The sequence below is a fragment of the Aythya ferina genome, assembly GCF_964211825.1.
Source record: "Aythya ferina genome assembly, chromosome: 3".
Classification (NCBI taxonomy): domain Eukaryota; kingdom Metazoa; phylum Chordata; class Aves; order Anseriformes; family Anatidae; genus Aythya; species Aythya ferina.
In genome coordinates, this window is record NC_140298.1 from 40,802,164 (window position 1) to 40,822,641 (window position 20,478).

The 20,478-nt window shown below is 41.3% G+C and overlaps 1 long non-coding RNA gene across 1 annotated transcript in view; it reads left to right on the plus strand.

The window, feature by feature from the left end:
• Positions 1 to 3,369: 3,369 nt before the first annotated feature.
• LOC311433495 overlaps positions 3,370 to 20,478 on the plus strand; it is a 99,940-nt gene continuing 82,831 nt past the window's right edge. The window contains exons 1-2 of the long non-coding RNA XR_014690784.1: positions 3,370 to 3,570; positions 18,154 to 18,199. This is a non-coding gene — a long non-coding RNA (uncharacterized lncRNA). The remainder of the gene's footprint in view (positions 3,571 to 18,153; positions 18,200 to 20,478) is intronic.

The following is a 20,478-nucleotide window of genomic DNA, read 5'->3' on the forward strand; positions in this document are numbered from 1 at the left end:
CAGGAACACCCGGAGCAGTTTGCCCAGGACCACATCCAGGAAGCTTTTGAGGACCTCCAAGGAAGGAGACTCCACAACCTCTCTGGGAAACCTGTGCCAGTGCTCTGTCACCTGCATGGTAAAGCTCTGGTACTAGCTGTTGTATGACTGCATATTGTGGGCACTCTATGTGTAAAAAATTTCTTTAGAGAAGAATAGAAAATTTGCCATCCATTTGAGTTTTATGTGAAACTTCTCTCCTGAGCTCTCTTGTTTCACTAAAATGCAGACAATTAGAGAGATGCCATCATGTTGAGTGTAGGGATCTGCAAGTCGAGCCAGTGAGAAGCCTGTGCAAATTCCAATGCCTGTTCATGAAGCCTTGAGCATTTGCTGGTTGACTGCTGATATATTATGAAGAACGGGAGAGCTCTTGGGATGGCATTTCATGCCTTTTCATGGTAAGAAAATATGAGTTGTGGTTAATGACTGCATGGTGTGCAAGACAATGTAGTCCGGTCCCATAGCTACTGCAGAACATCTTGAGTTGCTGAATGGTTTGGTTCAAACATTAAATGAGCCATCAGAGTGTATCCAAGATAGCTGTTATTTCTGACAAATCTGATTACAGTCAATAAGTGTAAGTCTCAGGGAAGAGGCACCACTAAAGACTTTCAGCAGGTACACACAAAAAAATTAAAAAGCAAAACTAACCTTCACGCATTCACTCCAAATGTGTTTATCTGTACTAAATGTCCTTTCCCTTTATCTGGGCTCAGTAAAACAACAACAACAACAACAACAATTCTGCTTACAGATTTGCTTTTTGCAACACTCTAATAGCGAGGAATTACTAGTGTTCAGATTTGCACATTTCAGAGGAATGAGTTTGTTTATAGAAGATGACTTAATCATGCTCATTTTCTCTGGAAGCTGAACCAACTCCTACAGCCAGCAAACAAAAATAATGCCCTCTCTGCTGCTCCATGTCACTTCATCTGAGCAGCTCCAAAGGTGTTGCACCACATACAAAATCAGGGAAGGACTGAGTAAATCTATCATCAAAAAAAGAGTTGGAAAAATTGTGATCTAGAAATGGACAGTACATAGGTTAAAGAAGTAGGAAATGTATTTAGTAAGTTATGGTTTAATTTATTAATCTTCACCTGTCTCCTTGTGACACCTCCCTAGGCAAGAATTGTGCAAGTGAGATCCATCACGACAACATGGAATGAAAGAAGGGAAATACATTTCTAAGTCAGATGGGATATGTATCTTATAATCATTTGCTTTTTTAATGGGAGTAGTCATGAATTGCCAGATCCAGAAACCCCCAAGATTTGCAGCTGTATCCTGGCAGCACACCAAGGTGCCTGGGCCATGCTTACTTGCCTGTGTATTTGCATACTTGCAAATTTAAAAATAGCATATGGAATTGCATTTGCCTGTACTTTAACTTTCTTGATAAGGGTTAGACAGTGACACCCTCTGAATGAGAAGATAGGGGCAGAAAGGACCCTGCTCCATGTCAGCCACAATGTCAGATGCTCCAAGTGCATCCTGGGTGTCACCTGCCCCCATGGGAGCAGGAAGAGCCAGCCCAGAGCCTGAGACCTGCTCTCAGAGCCTGCCAGCTGATGAAAAGCAGGATGCTCAGAGTGAAGTGCTTCCCTTCGAATGGTCCCACCCATACAGGTCTCATGCAATAAGCCCTCAGAAAGTAACACAAGACAGTATTCCCAGGGAAAAACATGCATATGTGCAGTTTAATGGAAAGGAATTTCCTGTTGTTTGGTTTGCCTCTGCCATCTGTCCAGGGAGAGAAACACCTTTCTACCTGGATTGTATCTGAACTCCCTTATTTCTTGTTGTTGTTGAGCAAGAAAGGTCCTTTCTATCTGCTTTCTTGAGTTACTCACGTTCTCTCATGAAACAAAATCAGGTATTTTCATTTCTTATCATAAGAAAGGCCCTTAGGTCTGTAAAATTTTTCATTGCCCTGGTCTAAATTTTTCATTGTCCTGGTGTCCTTTGATTAGGTGAAATATACTGCATTAACAACAAAACACACGAGGACAAAAGAGTAAAATCTGCAGTCAGGCGTAATAACTCTTGTGGTCATTTCCAAGGAAAAAAAATCCTTCAATTTATTTTAAAACTTTTTTGCTTTACCTATTTTTTTTTTTTCCAAAACTTAATTGGATTTATTTACTCACTGATGTATTTAGTCTCAAACTGAGTGATGTTTTTCTGATACAGATTTTCATTTAGAGGGGGAAAAAAAAAAAAAAAACTGCCCTAGAACAGCTTTACAGCTATATTTACCCACTTTACAATAACCACTGCCAAAAGTAACTTCTGCTGTGTAGCTTAGTAATCACACTCATGCTGCAATATGCTCGAATTGCCCTGCAGATGATGGGTAAAAATAAGAGAGCTAGATGTAAAAGCACAGGGTGAGCGAAAGAGCAGGCAGGAGAAAGATGTCCTCAAAGAGATTATACGGGTCAAGTCATGCAAGTGCTTCTATTACTGCTGATTAATTCTGTCAACTGTTATGTTAATGTGTTGCATGGCATGAGCATGCACAGAGCAAATGTACAAGGAAGCTGAGACTATTCTCTAAATAAGGATGTGGCCCAGACTGCTTGAAATGGTGTGTGTGTGTCTGTGCCTTGCAGAGTGATGATGGATGCTAACAGGACGAGAATGAATCTCTATTGCTGTCCTTTTGCAATACAGATATATCTCCCTGCGACCTCAGAGAATTTGAGGCAGGTTTTGTGCTGCCAGCCCCAGGCCTTCAAATAAATTGAGATGATTTGACATCATGTATTTTTAAAATAATAACTGTGGATTCTGGTTTTGGTTGTCCTTTATTTTCTGAACAGAGAGCATTTCATTTTCAAGTCTTCCACTTCTACTTCCAAAAGGGCTAGAACTGTACTTAGCAAAATGGAAAGCCCAAACCTTGCTGTATGCCAAGAGCTGAGATCTTAGGAAAATTACAAAATGCGTGAGCTTCTGATAACGATACACAAGCTAACCTTTCCACATGGTCAGGCTGTATTTTTCAAAATGGGAAGTGCACTAAGAAAAAGATGCACACAAGCTTTGGCATGCTTAATTTGTGAAGACTCAGCATTCAGGAAAAGGGCATCAAAAAGAATTTGGGAGGTGATTGCAGCATGAGTCTGGCACTTAAACCAAGAAGGTGCTCCAGAGGAGGTGAAGATGATTAAAGGGGTAGGCAGAGCAGCACACAGTCTGTCCTGAAGCAGAAGTATGTGTGCAGACAGTGGTGTGACAGCTTGCTGGGGTGACTCTGTCTTTGTGAGCCGTGTCCCTCGCTGTGTGAGTGATGCTGAGTCCTGCTGGCACCAGGGCATCTGCCCCCGCTTGTCACCCACTGCCGGCATCACACACATCCTCCACGCCTCTCGTCAGCCACAGGGCATGCGCACGGCTGCAGTGGCTGGAGCTCTTCCCCTGCTACAGACTGTGGTGCCTGCCCTAAAGGAAGCACTCTTCCCCATCTCTGGCTTCACAGCATGAAGACACAGCATCAGGCACAGTCAAATGTGCTGTGAGGTGGGTCATGGGAAAGTCCCTGGTGCTCTTTAATTGTGCTGGACTATGTTGTATGATGGTCTCCTGGGAGCCCCAAAGGAAGACCTGGTTTGGGAACCCCCTTGTCAGAGTAGTATCACCTGTCTCCTTTCCTCATGAGTACTCCCTGCCTGCTGCAGCCCCCAGGGTGCTCATTGCTGGTGCAGGACCCACTTTCATCTGGAAGTGTAAAAAATATCCCTCCAGTTCCTGCACTAGGAGGCATCACAGCTATGTGATACAAATGCATCTGTGGTGTAAAATCAATCTGACAGATCAAATTCTGGGAGAGGGTAACTTGGTACATTTGTCTGCTGAACTTCCCTGAATGACAGAAAATCCTCTCCAAGGAGCAAGTGGCTGGGGAACAAATGGGTTGAAAACAGTTTCAAATGGTGCCTTGAAGTAGCGTTTGTGTTCCTGAAAGCTTACTCATTTCTTCCTAATATGCCAACTAGTCTAATAAAAGAAATTGTCTTTCCCTAGAAGCCTTGCCTTGTGATAGCCATCTGCTAATGAGAGATACTATTGTGATGAATAATGCCGTAATCTTTGGGAACATTTGCTCCAAGAGAGCCTTGTGGCAGCAGGAGGCTTCTCTCCCACTCCTAGATATAGTTTGCATGGGAGCATGGGCTCACCAGGGAAACGCAGTGATGTCTAAGAGCTTGCATCCATCTCAATTGCCATTAGCTTAATCATAGATGCCAGCCTGCTATGTTTCAGCCCAGAGCAAAAACTTCTGGTTGTGTGGTGAAGGGTGGAAATTTTTATCATCTCAGCCATAATCGGTACAGCTGTGTGCTGCTCAAGAAAGCAACAGACAAGTAGACAAGAACGTGGTTTCATCAGCGTTGGTGCTATTTAATACGCATTTTTTTTTTATTTTTTTTTATTTTTTTTTTATTTTTTCCCTGTGGGTATAGAAAATTGGTTTTTTTGTTGTTGTTGTTACTGTTGTTGCAAGCACAATGTCTTTCAACTTCCTTTCACTTTCAGGTATCTCTGATGATCTTCTGCCAAAATCAAGGGAAACACGGGTCTGATTGTAGATCAAAGAAGTAAAAATATTATTTAAAATATTGATTGCAGTGTTTCCCTGCAGGGAAAGGAAAAAAAAAAAAAAAAAAAAAAAAAAGAAGAATGAATATACAGCAGGAAATGTTGGCAGATGCTGCCAAAAGCTCCCTTCTTTCTGAGTTTCCTTGAGATAATCTATGCTGTTTCTCAGTCTCCAAATGGAATGGAATTGTCTTAGATGTGGGTAGATTTAGTGCCTGATATTTGCAGATAAGTTTATTCTTCATGAATGTGTCAAAGGTTGTTAGGATAGTTCCATTTTATCTTCCAGGGGGAAGGGAGGCTGGCTGTGAGTGGCAGGAAATGCAAAGCTGACTGGAGGGGAGAAAGATAGAGACCGAATGGTGGAGAATACAGGCAGAAGGTTGAACGCTGACAAAAACGGGAAGCGACCATATGCACTGGCAGACATTTGAAGAATTCATTTAGCAGCTTTCAGTCCAGCTAGCAGCGGTGTGAATTTTCCTAGAGAAGGGGATCCATAATTGCTCAGCAGACTGCAGGAGAGACAGGTCCAAATTGCTGGTGCAGAAGCAGAACGTTGTGCTTACAGGAGACAGGATGGAGTAGAAATGCAGAATTAGTGTGAGAGAGAGTTTTACATAGGAATGATACAGGGCCTTATCAGTAGACTGAGTGAATGAAATAACTCAGAGGATGGTTTGCTCCTCCTCCACATTTTCTCCTGCTGTTCTCAACTTTGCTCAGCATTCACCTTCAGAAATTTTCTACCTCTCTGTGCTTGATGAAGGGAAAGCAAGCAGGCTGAGGAAGGAGCAGGTCTGCCCAGATTCTGGGTAAAGATAAGCTGCAGATATTTCCCCTGCCCATCCTGTCCTGTGGCTTCTCGCCTCTCCTGCAGGAGGTGTAGCCTGCAGCTCTGCTGCTGGCATTGAGGGCTTGGCATGGGAAAGTCTCACATCACCAGCACTGGGTTTCTCGTTATGAGGATGGGACTTATCTGGCCCTTGACTTCCCTTGATTTTGGCAGAAGATCATCAGAGATACCTGAAAGTGAAAGGAAGTTGAAAGGCATTGCATTTGCAACAACAACAAAATAATGTCACCACTGATTGTTTTTGCCACTAAAAAGAGTCTTTGAGTAAGTGACACAACAACAACATGAAAACTCCTTTTGAAAGCTACCATGCTTTTTCTGGGTACTCAGCACCCTTCCCGTAGCAGACTGGTTGGGGTTTTCTTCTTATGACTCCTTTGTAGCCCTATTTTGAAGGTAGCCAGGTTCAAGTAGCCTTAGATCTCACGTTGTTATGTGTAGGAGAAAAGCCTTGAACTCTGTTCTGCTGAAACAAAGCAGACCCTAGCACTGGAAACTTTTTTCGGAATATGGACTTTGGGGCTGGCCAGTGGAAAAATAACAGAAGCAGAAGGAAAAAAGTGTGTTTTAAACCAACAGCTTGTTTGGTAATTTCTGTCTGTTTGTGGACAAATAGGGGTACCTTGTCAGTAAGCCAGGCCAGGCAATGTATGCACAGCTATCTACTTGCTTAAATCCTCAGAGAAAAAAAAAAAAAAAATGCACTTGCAATGAGACAGCTACAAAAGCTGAAAATATTTGGGACCACATTCAGAAAAAAAAAAAAATTTTTTTTTACACAGCTTGAGAAATAAACTGCAAGCCCATTGCTACCACACAGCTTATTTCACTTGTAAATGGTCCAATGGCTCTAATACTTTGTCTTCTCAAGGAAGGACTCCTTGAAGTTGATGTAAATGAGACTTGTTATCTCCTGCAAAGGAAAATCATGTTTGTAATCACTAATGAAACTTGTGAGACACACTGCTACCACAGATAAATGTGATGGATTTTAGAAAGTGTTCATTTTAGGTGCACAGTGGAACAACAAAGTACAGATTGGCTCAGCAGCCGTCTTAAAAGGCTGCCAGTTTCTGCTGTCAGGAATATGAATAATAATACAGATAAACAAAATAAATTGAGTTGTTCAAAACTAGTGCTACCATAAACAACAGCAGAACCTGCCAAAAAAGAAAAAACAAACAAACAAAAAAAAAAAACAGCACCAGTTTTTACAACATTTTCACTGCTTATCATTAAAGACTGCTTAGTGATATAAAGCTTTTAAAATAAGTATGGAACGAAGCTGACTCAAACTAGATGCATAAAAATATCTGGGGAAGAAGTCCACTTAAGATAATGGATAGAAATCAGAGGGAAAAAAAAAAAAAGAAGTTGACTAAAAAATTTTAGGTTCCCTGTTCACACTGGGTCACACTGCTTCCTGAAAAGAAGATATGCATTGCCTTTAAAGGACATTGCAGAAATGCATTTAGCTAACTGAATATAAATTTTATTTGAAATTCTCTGCTAATAGGAAGGAAGATGAGGCAGACCTTGTAGCAGGAGTGATCTCAGATGTTGCCTGGTGCTGTTACTGCATTTTCCTTTGGTGTTGTCACAGAGGCTCAGTTTGTAGCAATGGCCCACAGCAGAATGCTCCCATAAATGTGAAACTAATATAATTTATCTGCAAAATTGCATGGTACTGTGGAACAGCACTGTGCAAGTTCTTCTCAGGCAAAATTTTCCCTGGCACTTCAGGTGGGTTAGCTGAGTTAAAACCAAAGTCTACAGCCTATAAACCAAAAAGAGGACATCCACTAAGCAGACCCAATTTCTCTCTCTGCGTGATGATTTTGGCACTGCTTGGCCCCTTACCAGTAAGTCAGTAAGGCTCCTGGTGAATTTCTGAACAGGAGTTTTCAGGGAAAATCCCGGGTGCTGCAAGCAGTCACCCAATTCGGTAGACGGCAAGTTTTCCTCTGAGTCAGCCCTCCCTCACACCTCCAGAAAGCTGGGAGGCACAGCCCATAGCCCTGTCTTCCTACCCACCCTGCCACAGTGCCGACCGCTCTTGGCTGTGGGGACCAGGCCTGAGTCACCCCAGAGCTGGTGGGCGCCTCTGGCCCCCTGCCCTGTGAGGACGTTTTCCTGTGGGAACAAGTGATGTTAATGCTGGTGCCCAGGCTACATCTCTGATTCACCCATTGTGGTTTTGTTTGTGGAAAGATTTAGATCGAGTAGTATATTGCAGCTCGGTGATTACTTTGTTTGTCTGTAGTGCCTCAAACTGCCCTTCCAAGAGAGCAAGGCCATGCCTTCCTTGCCCACCCCAGGCTATTATTATGTGGTGTTGAACTGGCTTTTAAGCAAACAGTTGCCAGGCAAGAATTTCCGTCTATTATTTTTCTGAATCTTTCAAGTTTCCTTGGTATTAGCAAAGGCAAAGCTCTTGGCTGAAGTTGAAAGAAATCATGTGAGATTTGGTTACCACTGAGTTTTGGTGTCTTGAAATAATTTCTCTCCTTTTGCATCTGTGCTTGCATGTTTTTCAGAAATAGAACTAGTGAATTCATCCAGATTTATAGATTGATCCCAAACAAGAATCTGAGTATTCAGCATATTGTGATTGCAGTTTTTATTTTTTGCAGTTATAGTGCTTCAGAGAGTAGATCTTTAACAAGATTTAAATGGTGACATAAAAACATAAAATGTGCTTGGAAAAAATAGCATAAGCAGAAAAAAAAAAGAAAAAAGGTCTGTATGTGTGGCACAAATAAATGGTTTAGCAAGGAGTCATGAACTAACTCATTTTGATAAAAATGAAAGCAATAAGTGAGAAACATGGACTGGGCTGTATTTTGAATGGCGAGACCTGGGGTGGAATAAACAGACTGTGCTTGAATACAAGATTTTACGTGACATCTTAACATTTAGAAAATGTAATATATAATTTCTGATTTCTGCTGGAACCAACATTTTCTTATTTTTACCAGTTGTTTCTTTCTCCTTGTATTAAATAAGAAGAAAGGAATGGTTTCTAGAGAGGGAAAAATAAACAAAAAGTATTTAGAAGATGTTCTGTGCACACAAGGCCAGAGTTCATTTGTTTCTTCCTGTAACCACACCAAGTCTAATAAAATGTGTTGCTTCTGCTTACCGGCTTTGCTTCAACTCCTGTGTGATTGCTGCTCTCTAAATACCATATCATGTGCTCTGTTGATGTCGTGGCCGTTTGAGGCTCTAATTATTGTTAAAAATGAAACAAAGTTGTCTCAAAAGGGGAAGAAATGCATATAGATTTCAGATCATACAAGCTTTTTTTTCAGGCTGATCTTGGCATATGCATGTGTTGTTGAAATACCTAATGCCAGAGGTGCTGATAAATCTGAATTTTGTCATGGTGCCATGGAGGAGTTAGTAAGGCAAGATGCTGAAATCAGTACCACCTGGGAAGAGGCAGAGTTTCCCAGATGACAGATATTCCCTGAGACACGGCCAGTTCTCCACCCAGCACATCTCTGCAAGGGGTCCCAATTCACCTCTTACTGAGGACAATCAACCCAGGTAATAGGTATGGAGGAGAAAAATGAATTCTTCATCAGTCTACAAGTGCTACAGCATTGCCTAAGAACACAGGTTTTTGTGCTCTGATATATGATGTAAGCTGGGCTCAGGCCTACAGGTGTAATCCTATGTGTTACCCCCTCCTCTCATTTGCAGTTTGGCTTCATGTTCGGTGCAGTGGGGCTCTCACCTGGTATTTTCTCTGCCTCCCTATGGAGGTCATCAGTAGTACAGGACTGCGGGGAAGGCGGGGGGGGGCAGAAAGCAGGTGGGTTTCTTAATGAAAGGAAAAGCTAAGGAAAACTGTAAGGTGCCTGAGAAAAAGCCCTGAAAAAAAATAAATGAAGTGGTATATTTAAGGGTTGGGGCAGGGGCATGATCAGCCATACAGTGTTTTGTTCAGTATACTCATTGAGGTAGAAATTGGAGGAGGAGGAGGAAGATGCCTTGGCTCATATAAGTTATTTCCTTAAAGCTGTGAAGTATGCCGCTGACCATATGGGGGCCAGAAGAAAATACTGAAGTGAAAGAGCTGTGGAGAGACCCTACCAATGCAGGAAAAGTCTCCTCATAGAGCCAGCACTTCCTCACCCTCCAGGCAGGAAGACCCTCCGAGGAGTCTGTGATGATCATCATGGCAGCCCATGGAAAATCTGCAAAGAGACATTGGAGCTATGTTGTGTGCTCAGACTCATCTTTACTTTTAAAGGCAAATTCAGGACAACTCAGCCCCAGGAGAAGTATCCTGAAAGAGGAGAAGCTGAGGCAGCAGCCATGCATTTAGTGAAGACCTGCTGTGCCCATATCACAGTGGATGTATGCACCAAAGCCCATCAGCCCCTTAATGGATAACTGCCAGATTATCCACAGGGCTATTTATTGTACTTTATGCATCTGGGGCTGCAACGTCTGATCTGAAAATTGGCTAAAAGTTGTGGGAGGGGTTGCGAATCAGAGGCCGGAGCTTGCATAACTGCGCAGAGTGATGACTTCTAATGCCCAGCTTCCCCTTTCTTGAGGGCTCAAGAGAAATGTCTTTGAACAGTCCCTCGAGGATTTGTGTTCTTAGACCTTTGGAGGACAGTGTGTGCTGATATCATTCTCTCCTGCCAGAGAGGAAATCCACTTGATACTGACCATAACTGCTGCTACAAATCTATTTCATAAAGCTGCTATCACTAGACAGTTTTTTTTGTTTTTTTTTTTTTTTTTTTTTTTTTTTTATTTTTTTTTTTTTAAGTAGCAGCAATCAATTTTCTGAGTGTTTAAGCTTGGAAGATTTTTGTGGTCAGTGGGATCTTATGGGAGCTGAGATTTCCCGGATGTTATTACTGGAATGCTGCAGCTGCATTTTTAACTGTTGGTGGGCTGGAAGCTCTTTCACATGGGACTGGATAACCAAGGTGCTGCAGAGCCCTCTGGCTTAAACAGCCAGCAGAACTCTGGAGTTCTGCACTGAAGTGCTTTGTTGGATTAAGGTAATGTCTAATAACCCCTTTGAGAATTGTATCTTTGTTGCCCAAAGCTTCTTAGATAATAAACAGCAATTCAAGAAAGTGAAGACTTCCACTCAGCGTCTGCTTTTTACCAGACTTTGGATGGTTTCTATGCACAAATGTATTCATGCATCATGAAAATACCACACGTTGGGGCATCAGACCATAAACAGCAGTACCATAAATGCACTAGTCATTAGTCACTCTGTGTTATCAGCTCTTATTCCTATTGTTCTTTTTCCTAAAGTCAGCCAACTGGGCAGCGGGGATAGTTCCATGACAGCTATGCAAAGACAGGAAACCTGCTGAAAAGCAGCATCTTGTCAAAATGAGGTGGACTTGGATCTCCTGAGTTTATAGCTCGCTGAACCAAAAGTGTTGGCATTTCTTTGTGTAAAAACAAATGTAACTTTCTGCTCATTCTTGGCACCTGGGGTAGAGCCTGAGGATGAGTAGGCTCCACTTATGACACATAACTCTATGGGAATGTGCTTGGTCTTGCTTTTTATAAGCTTTAAATCATTACAGGTTTACAGAAACTGGATGATTCCTTACAGAACCAGGAGACATTATTATCATTTAATTGTATCTTGAATTCTTCCTTAGAAATCCAAAGCAGAAATATAAAAGTATATGAAATGTCATGGAATTGCTTGCAATTGAAAACAAAGCCAAGCACGCTCTTGTACCGGCTCCTTTTACAGCCCCCTTCCCTTCAGCAATACCATTGTCCTAGAATTATTTCTTCCATTTTTCAGTTAGCAAAACAGACAACCTTGTTTGAAGGGCTATTCATTTAGGGCTTGTCAACAGATCAGATATTTAGAAAGTGAACTTGAATTTAATTAAAGGAGTGAATTCCAAAATGGATTAATTAAATTGAATTAAACTGCCCTGTGGACACTGTTAAATAAATCACAGTGGTTGCCAGTGCTTCTTCCCTTTCGACAAGTAAAAGTATCTATGTGGGAGTTTAATTTAGTTTATCCAATCCACTTTAAAGATTAATAAGGATTAGCTTTCCTGGGTGTCCTCATCTCTATGAGCGGACAGCCCTCCCAGAGGCTGGCTGCAGCTTCAGCAATGCTGGGGCATTATTTCTGTGGTTACTCCCCTGTTGTGGGAAAGCTCTTACACCGCTTATATCCTGCCCACTCCTTTCCAGCAGGGACAGAGCCTGGCCCCAGTTATGTCTAAGCACTGCAAAATGTGAGTGGTGGTGGGATTTTTTCATACAGGCAAAGAGGAGTGGTGAAGGCCATCTGACCTGGCAGTGCTGGAGCTCGGGGTAGCGAGGAACGTGCGCAGGATCCCCTGGGCAGCTCAGCAGGAGCAGGGACTGAGCCGTAGAGCCAGCTTCAGCCTTCCAAAAATGAATTTTGGTAATCTGTGAGACATCATAGAAGAATGAAAGTGAGCTTCAAAATAGCCTCGCTTGAAATAAAAAACATACTTTGGCAAGGCTACGTAAAATGAAAACTGACGTGCTTGACCATTGTATTGACATGTTCATCAAACCACTCGACAGACTGCAAATATCCCCACGGACTCAGTGCCAGACGTTGGGGCGGCCAACCAGATGTGGAGCAGACCGCGGCTGGGCCTGTTTGCTTCTCCAGCAGGGGTGGAGGGAAGCTGCTTGCAGGTCTGCTGGGGCCACAGCCCGCCAGGACCGTCCCAGCACCAGAGATCCCAGCATCTCGTCTTTTTATGAGGTGTTTCAGGGGGAGGTTTTCTCTGCCTCTTCTGGGCTGGGGACTTGGCTGATGGAAAGCACAGTAGGGAGAGGGTTGAAGTGAGAGCATGATGAGTTTTAGGATGGGGAGTGGTGCTACAAAATACCAGTTCCCTGCAAGTATTTATTATCATACAAAAGCGTGAAGCTGAGCATGTTTTTGCAGGATGCGAGTGCTCCAGCACATTCCTTGATCAGATGTCTGTACCTTAGGGAACTGGGCTCCTAGTGAGATTTTGCATGATACCAATTCAAAATAGACTCCTATAAGAGCCACTGCAGACTTGTTTTAACTGAAGAGTATTTGTGCCAATAAACTCACTTACGAGGAGATTGCCAGGAAGCAAAAGCAATAGCTAGTCCAGTCCTGAGCAGCTTGAAAATCTGCTACATATGTATTTATACAATGTCTGCGTGCAGGTGCCAAGACATAGCTCAGGGCTCACAAGTTCCACCAGCACAGGGATAATGGAGTTGATTACTGCAAACACGCGGCAAGCAAACATGCTTAAACATCTTCACAGAAACATTACAAAGGCCCCATTTTTCACCATATTTTCTAAATGTAGCAGATGCTGGGGACTGGGTGCCACAATGCAGATTGCCAGGCGTCCAAGAACCACAGTGAATGTGCTGTTAATCATTGGTTGCACTTGATCAGCTCTGAGCAATCATGAAATGCTGCAAGACATTCTTCAGTGGCTCAGTTACAGTAAAATAGAGGCTAATCTCAAAACAAAGGGACTGTCAAGAAGTAATAATTTCTTGAGAACACAATTATACAACCTGCTTAATTCTCAGGCAACTAATGGTGTGTGACAATGCCGTCCAGCTCTGCAAACAGTGCAAGCACTAAGCCAGGGCTGTGGGGAGGCGGCACCATCAGCCAAGCAGCCAGACTGCTCTGACAACTGCCTTTCCCAAAGTCCATGACTCCACAAATCCAGTTTGTACAAGAGCTGAGCTGTGGTAGGTCAGTTACTTTCTTTTCGTATTGCTTGAGAGAAAATAGGATGGGCTGGCTTGAGAAGCAAAAGGAACACAAACAATCAAAGAAAGGAAAAAAGAACTCAAAATGCTGATTCTGAGGGAAAAAGCAACCCTTTTCAGTACCACTGATTTCGTGATTAGTAAAAGGAGTCCTAATAGTGTTCTGCAAATATTAATAAGCATTGAAATAAGACTTCAGTGCTGAAACAGTCATAAGAATATACTTCCTTTAATGAATCAGAACTACCTACCTTACGGCAGACTTATCTTACCACACACTTAAAGAGAGAGAGGTTTGAACCAAAGAGTAAAAACTGACTTGGACAATTGTTGAGCTGAGGATTTGCTCCTGAGCCATGGAGAAGTGGACTGGGCACAAGGGACTTGTGACACACAGTTTTAGGGTCGGAGAAATGGAGTGAGGCACCAGGTTGACTTCAGAATTCTCTACCACCCCAACCAGTTTCCTGTGTGACGCTGAGTGAGATACGTGCTCTCTTTATGTCTCACTGTCTCACCCTGGGCTGCTTGTCTACTTACACTGAAAACTCTCCTGTGATCTGTATCTTTCTGCGTAGTCTGTATTAACCTCTTCCTTAAAATTATTTAACTGCTGCTTGGAATCCTTTGTTTTTTATTACTTTCAGAGTTGCATAATAACAGAGAATATCCCAATGGAAACAAAAGGAGTGAGCTTTTTGGGCTGCAGCTGCTGTTCTGCTTTGGCCCTTTGACAGAAGTGCTTTGCCTGTCTCAAACCAAAAGCAACCATCAGCTGCACTCTCAGAATAAAATGAAATGTACCCAACCTGCAGGCAGCAAGCAGACTTGAGAGACAGGGCAGAGGCATTGGTGCTAAACATAGGCAATTGCAAGCACAGCATTGCTCTTTGGTGGCCTTCCACGTGGACAGCCTGAGCAGCGGACCCGAAGCATAGGGAGGAGCAGGTTTTGACAGCTTGCCCCTCACAACATTGTGATGTGGGCTGCCCTTTGTTGCCCTGGGGAAGTGTGGTTCTGGGTACAGAAGCACTGCTAGAAGCCCACTTCATGGTAATTCAGGGAAGAAATAAAAGGTTGCCTAAAGTTTGCACATAATGTGTGACTAAAGGCCAGAGTGGGTAAACACTGCCCTTTTGGAAAGCTACAGGCTTTCTTCTTGCCCTTGAAATCACACACTCAGAACAGCTATGAAGGAATCCAACTTAATGCATTTATTTTCTTCCGCTGTCCTGTTAAGGGACAGCTGATGGGGTGTAGATGTTACAGAGAAAAGGAGTGAAGCCCTGATGCACTGCTCCACTCCTGAGGCACTCTGGGCTCTGCCACTGTGGCTCTTTGAAGGTTTATGGAAAAACATGTGAAAGAGGAAATGCTACTTGCTCACAGCTTGTAGGTGGAGGTGGGGGCTGACTTTTTAAAGTTAAAATAGGCTGCTCACCTCTTGATTTGCAGTGGGAGTCAGATGCCAGATAACACACTTCTCTCTGCACCCAACACATCTTATCTCCAGTCTTTGTGTTTTAAAAGTCTGACCCTGGGCTCTTGTGTGCTACTTAGACTTACTTTGCTAAAGATAAAAATAGCACACAGAAGCTATTTTTGTCATTCACAAAGCAGTTCTAGCATTTTTTTTGTTTGAATCCTCGGGCACATTTTCCTTTCTCTCCCCTCCCCCCCCCCCCCCCCCCCGCAGATCCACACCATGATCCACACCATTAAATCCATATTTTGCAACTGCATTTTTCTTTCCTTCTGAAATTCTTTCAGATTACCCTTATCTGTTATACCAAAAAATCCCTTTAACTGCTTTCTCCAGTCTTTCAGTCTCATCTCAGTGGGCACATTTGCATAAATGTCACCGTGGTGTTGTAGGAATCCTTACAAAGGAATTGGTTTGCAGAGTTTAAAAAATTATAAAAGATTTTACACTTCTTTGCAAGTATTCAACTATATCTTCCTTGAAGCAGTATTTAAAACATATAAAACAGTTAAGCTAAGGAAAGTCAGTCTTCAGAAGATGTGTTTATTTGCATTTGTATTAAAGGTATGTTGTATTAAAATATATTTTAAATGAAAATACAGTTATATGTGCATTTGCATATACTGAATATGTATATCTACATGAACTGCTTTAAGGTTCTTCCAATGACTATAACACCATCTTTCAAAAAAAAAAAAAATCATTGCTGAAGTACAAAATGTCAAGTATTGATTATAAAAAGTATATTAAACATTTTGAGAAAATTGACAGAAAAAGAAAAACAAACCAAGACACCTCAGAGCTATGAAATGATAGTATTATAGTAATATACTATTTCTACATAGCAACATAAATAAATTTAAAAAGAAAATGTTCTACTCTTCTTCAGCTTTATATTCTATTCTTCCCCCATAAATCGTAAGTGGTAAAAGGTAAAGTCTGCAATGCCCCTAATTCATTATATCATCAGATAATATCCTATAGGGAATACCCAAACCCCTTCTTTGGTCCATCTTTTTCTGAGCACAGCATAATAAAGACCACAAGGTGAGCTGGAGCTGTCTGCATTGTGGATTAAACTCAAGCTTGGAGGTAGGGGAGGTCGTAACTCCCCTTCTTTTTTCCTGTTGAAACTTCCCTTGGGAAGTTGCTTTCAAAAAAAATCAAGTAGAATAAAAATGGAGCTTTTTATAACACTTCTTAAAACAAAATCTTTTGCTATGAAATGACAATATTCAAATATACATCCATTTTTAAAATGCAAAAACAAAATGAAACATCTGTTTTGACTTAGTGCCATTGAATTTTAGCATTTGGAAATTTAAAGATTTCGACTTTTGGATTCCCATGCTTTTTATAAAAACAGGCCCCTCCTTCTCCTCCTCCAGCCCTTAAACCTCAAATCTGGAAAATATTTAAAGCAGCATGTAGATATTCTCTTTTTCCCTCGCTTCCCTCCCACCCCCATTTTCCTGCTGTTTTCTAACCATTTCCAGTTGTCAGGAAGATGTGCTGCTAGAGCAGAATGGAAAGAAAAATCATCCTATGAAATAAACCCAAAAGAATATACAGGTGTTTGGGCTGTGTGTGTCTCTGAGAGGGATCTTCTCCAACCTTCATATGTCCTCTAGAGATGCAGACTTTGAAACAAAATGCTCCGAGCCATGTGTTTGCTTCTCTCATGCATGTTGGTTAAAATGCATCCCTGGGCTGATCCTCTTTATACCTAGAGCTAAACTGAGGAAGCATTACTGCTGCCGGAGGGGATTGTGTGGTATGGTAACTAAATCTGTGAAATGGGAACCATCCACTTTAAATAGGAATAGCAATATTTCTCTTCCTTTGTAAAATATTTTGAGATTCACAGAGGAAACAGAGCTGTAGAGCATGATTACAGGACTTATTTTCTTCGCAATTACTGACACTCACAGCACAAAGAGAGTTTTATGCCATCTTAATAAGGTGCAAAGAAAAAATGAGTACAAAAGCATTTTTTTTTTTTTTTCTAGGACTGTTTCTGTAGAAGTCCCACCACTGTTCCTCATACGCCACTGTATACGCATACTGTCACTTTGGAAAATAAGGTGACTGAAACCTGTCACCTCTGAAAATAAGGTGACTCCCTTCAAAACTACAGGTTGCTTAGGGGTGGTCCACAGTCATCAATAACTAGCAGAGGTCATCTGGAAAGTAACTGATAGCTGGAATATTTTACCTCCTGTCTTCTGGCTTTCATTTGTTCACCTGAGTATTTTTTTGCTTTCCCAAAAGGAAAACACTGCTGGGTATTGTAATAGACATGAATGCATGCATAGATATGAAGGTGTCAGCAGCCTCTGGGTGTTTCTGATGCCACCGAACTACTCAAGCTGAGTGCAGGGGGCTCAGAACCAGAGCTGGTCTCCATGTCATGCCAACTTCTGAAATGCTCTGACAGGACTTTTGAAATATGAATTTTGTTAAAACATGGGACAGGATGCAGCTATTTCCACGACCATCTCATTCCGTAAACGACTGATTACAGGTTTATAAATATTTGCTTTATATTCCCCTAGTTATTCCTCTGGGTGTCTTCTTCTAGTCCTTTGGTTATCTTCTTACTTGCCGGGTGCTTATGCTGGTATCATTAGTCAGCATTTTGTGGGATCTGGACGGACACTTGATCCGTGTCTCCCATTTAGGTTTGCCATTTCTGCATCCCTGGTGAAGTTTCCTTTGAGTAACACTGAAGCTGGACAACTGGCAGGTCAATGGGAGTCATAGGGCTGTCTGGAGAACTTAAAGGAAATTGCTGGCTGTGGCTGCCATGTGTCTTTTGGATGAAGAAACTGCCAATGTCTTCTTCTTCCAGGAGAGAGCTCACTCTTCTTAGCAGCAAAAGAGCAAATGTCAATCTGTGTTGCACTAAACATTTCCCATTGAACAAAGGTCTTGAAAAATTAGTTTCTTACTTTGTTTCCTGGTTGTTATCATGTGGGTTTTCATATTAAGTATAACATTTTAGAAAATCAGAATCCCACATGCCACTTAGGGGAGAATTTTAGTAGTAATACTGCTGGGCTCTTTGTTTGCCTTGAACTGTACTTGGGGATACTCGTCACATATTTTGCTTCAAATAAAATTTACTCTTCTGTGTTGCATGTTCTACTAGTATTGAGCTTTTCTTGAATAAGCTGTCAGGACCAGGGGGAGGATGAGCAGAGAGATAGATTATAGTTCCCCTTCTTCCAGCTGGACTGTTGCATTTTTTGTTTGGCAAAACATAGACAGTCCCAACTTCAGCTCCAGCCTGTGCTAGTAACTGACAGGCACGAAAAGACAATCTGGTACCTAGTGACTGGTGGACTTCAGGGAGGCATTAATCATGTTTTCTTTCCTTTTCATGGGTCCACAGGGCTGATAGAGAGGAAAACATGAGAAATGGCCTGAGTTCCCTCCCAGTAAGTTTTGTTTGTTTGCTTTACTATTATACAGACTTCATGGTTAGTTTCCACTGGAGTGGTGTTTCAGAGTTCATTGTTTTTTATTCAAAGTTACTTTATTGTACTGTGACAACCATTTATGTGCTGTCTAATAGAGATTGTTATACTAATGGATGTCCTGTTTCAGCAAAGTTTGTGTCTTACAGTTCAATTCAATGAGTCAAGCTTCAAGCTATTATTGTGTGAGTATTCATAACTGTGGATTTTGCAAAAGCACACAAAGGAAAACATCCACCCTTATGACTGTTGAGTAGATAATGCTGTGGAAATAGTTTTCGCTGCAAGTCAGTGGCAGGTAGTAATGACTTTCATTGGCTGTAACTTTCCTTTGAAAGTTGAAATGCTGCCTGGTGCTGGTAGACACTGATATCTAAAGCAAGAGTGCCAATCTACTTTGCCATTTAATATTTCATATATATATATATATATATTTTTTTTTTTTTTCAAACAAAACAAAACAAATCAATTAGATTAAAAATGTCATTTGCAGTCTGCCCACTGAAATTAGTAGTGTTCCATAGAGGAGGGAGTTCAGGATTTTGCCCACAGTCATGATCTATCTTAAAATATCACTTATTGTTCCTGGTGAGCATCAGAAAAGACTGCAGTTGAACTATCTCTACGTTTGATAGGACTGCCAGAGTAGACAAGGACAAATTATTCCAGAAAGAGTGGTTAAAACATGCTCCTGTGGGTTTTATGGTTGCATGGTGTAATCTACCCCTTGGCAAATCTGCTGTCCTACCAGTGCTTTCCTGTTGGCAGTTCTTATATAGATACCTATATATTCTAGCTTTGAACAATGGTGAACAAAGACTGAAAATATTATATTGCAGGTCTATCTCTAAATCTGAAAAAAGTAATAAGTAATTTTGCTGGATTAACAGCCTGATGTAGAAAAAGGTAGAGTGTTTTTTTTTTTTGTTGTTGTTTGTTTGTTTGTTTTGTTTTGTTTGTTTGTTTGTTTGTTTTTCTGTAATGTTTTAGCTGACATTGAAACAAATGTGGTAGGTATACTCTGTGGAGATAAATGCTTATTGTCAAGCTCATTATAATTGACAAAAATTTAAAAAACAGGTTTCTGATTTTAGGTATCAACTTAAATATTTAACACCCACAAAATTTTACTATAGTTAGATGCAAATCAGCTGTGTAAATGAAAGGATTGAGGCACGGTGTATGAGCCATGATGTACCTGTTCAATTAAAAGACAACTGTTTATGCCCAACTTTACAGCATTTGACCGTCTGGTTTGTGAAAGTTCGAGGTGAGTATTAAAAAATGTGAAGAGCCTGCACTTTCTATTCATAAGGCTTTTTTAGGTTCAGTGCCTGAAATCTTGAAAACCTAAGCCTGGAATCTCAGGTATGCCTTCTTGTGCCATTGGTGCATTTGACAATATGAGCTCCCAGGCTGTGTGAGCAGCTGGGTGTTTTTATGTCCAGCTGCACAGTAATTTCCTTGTTACAGTTTGATCTTTGTGTGCATACTAAAATTTTGTGAACTGGCTTGTTTCTAATCAGATATGTGACCTACTTTTTAAAAAATTGTGCAATTCTAGATAATTTAAAATTTGTTGTTAGGCTTGTAGCAAATAGCTACTGAGTCACTATTGCAATGAAGGAACTGAAGAATTAATTAGCATTGAAATTAAATCAAAATTATCATCAGGTATAAATAAACCTGTTGAATACTTTTGTTTCAATAATACCGACTTCTAAGTCATAAAGCTTCAATCAAGTATACATTTGTTTGCTTTGCTTTCATCATTGGCTTTGTGTCAGTCACTGAATGGAACTGTTTTTTGTGGTGAAATTAGGCAGTCCTTCAGGGGCTTGCAGGAGCCTGTAGGATCAGCATCTTAAATCTGATGTGTTATATTTAGTTTCAAGGAAAGCCAGGTGAATAAACTGTAACCACATAAGCAGTTAATTTGCTTCCTTTGGCTTGTAAGTGAGAGCTTAGACTTTTTACTGTTTGTGATTATTAACCGTTTTTGTTGGTTTGAAGGAGGTGGATGGTCTGTAAGAATGCTGTTAAACCTGGTGTGTATGGTGTATGTGGAGGAGCCCACACAGCCCACCCCAGGCCAGTGACTGGGATGCAGTACTTCTCATACCAATTTTAATTTAATTTTATATAGCAATTACTGAAACTTATGATAAAAACCCCATCCCTCTCAGACAAGCTTTCTCCACCTGTGGCTCAATTTTCCACTACTCACAGGTAAAAAGAGC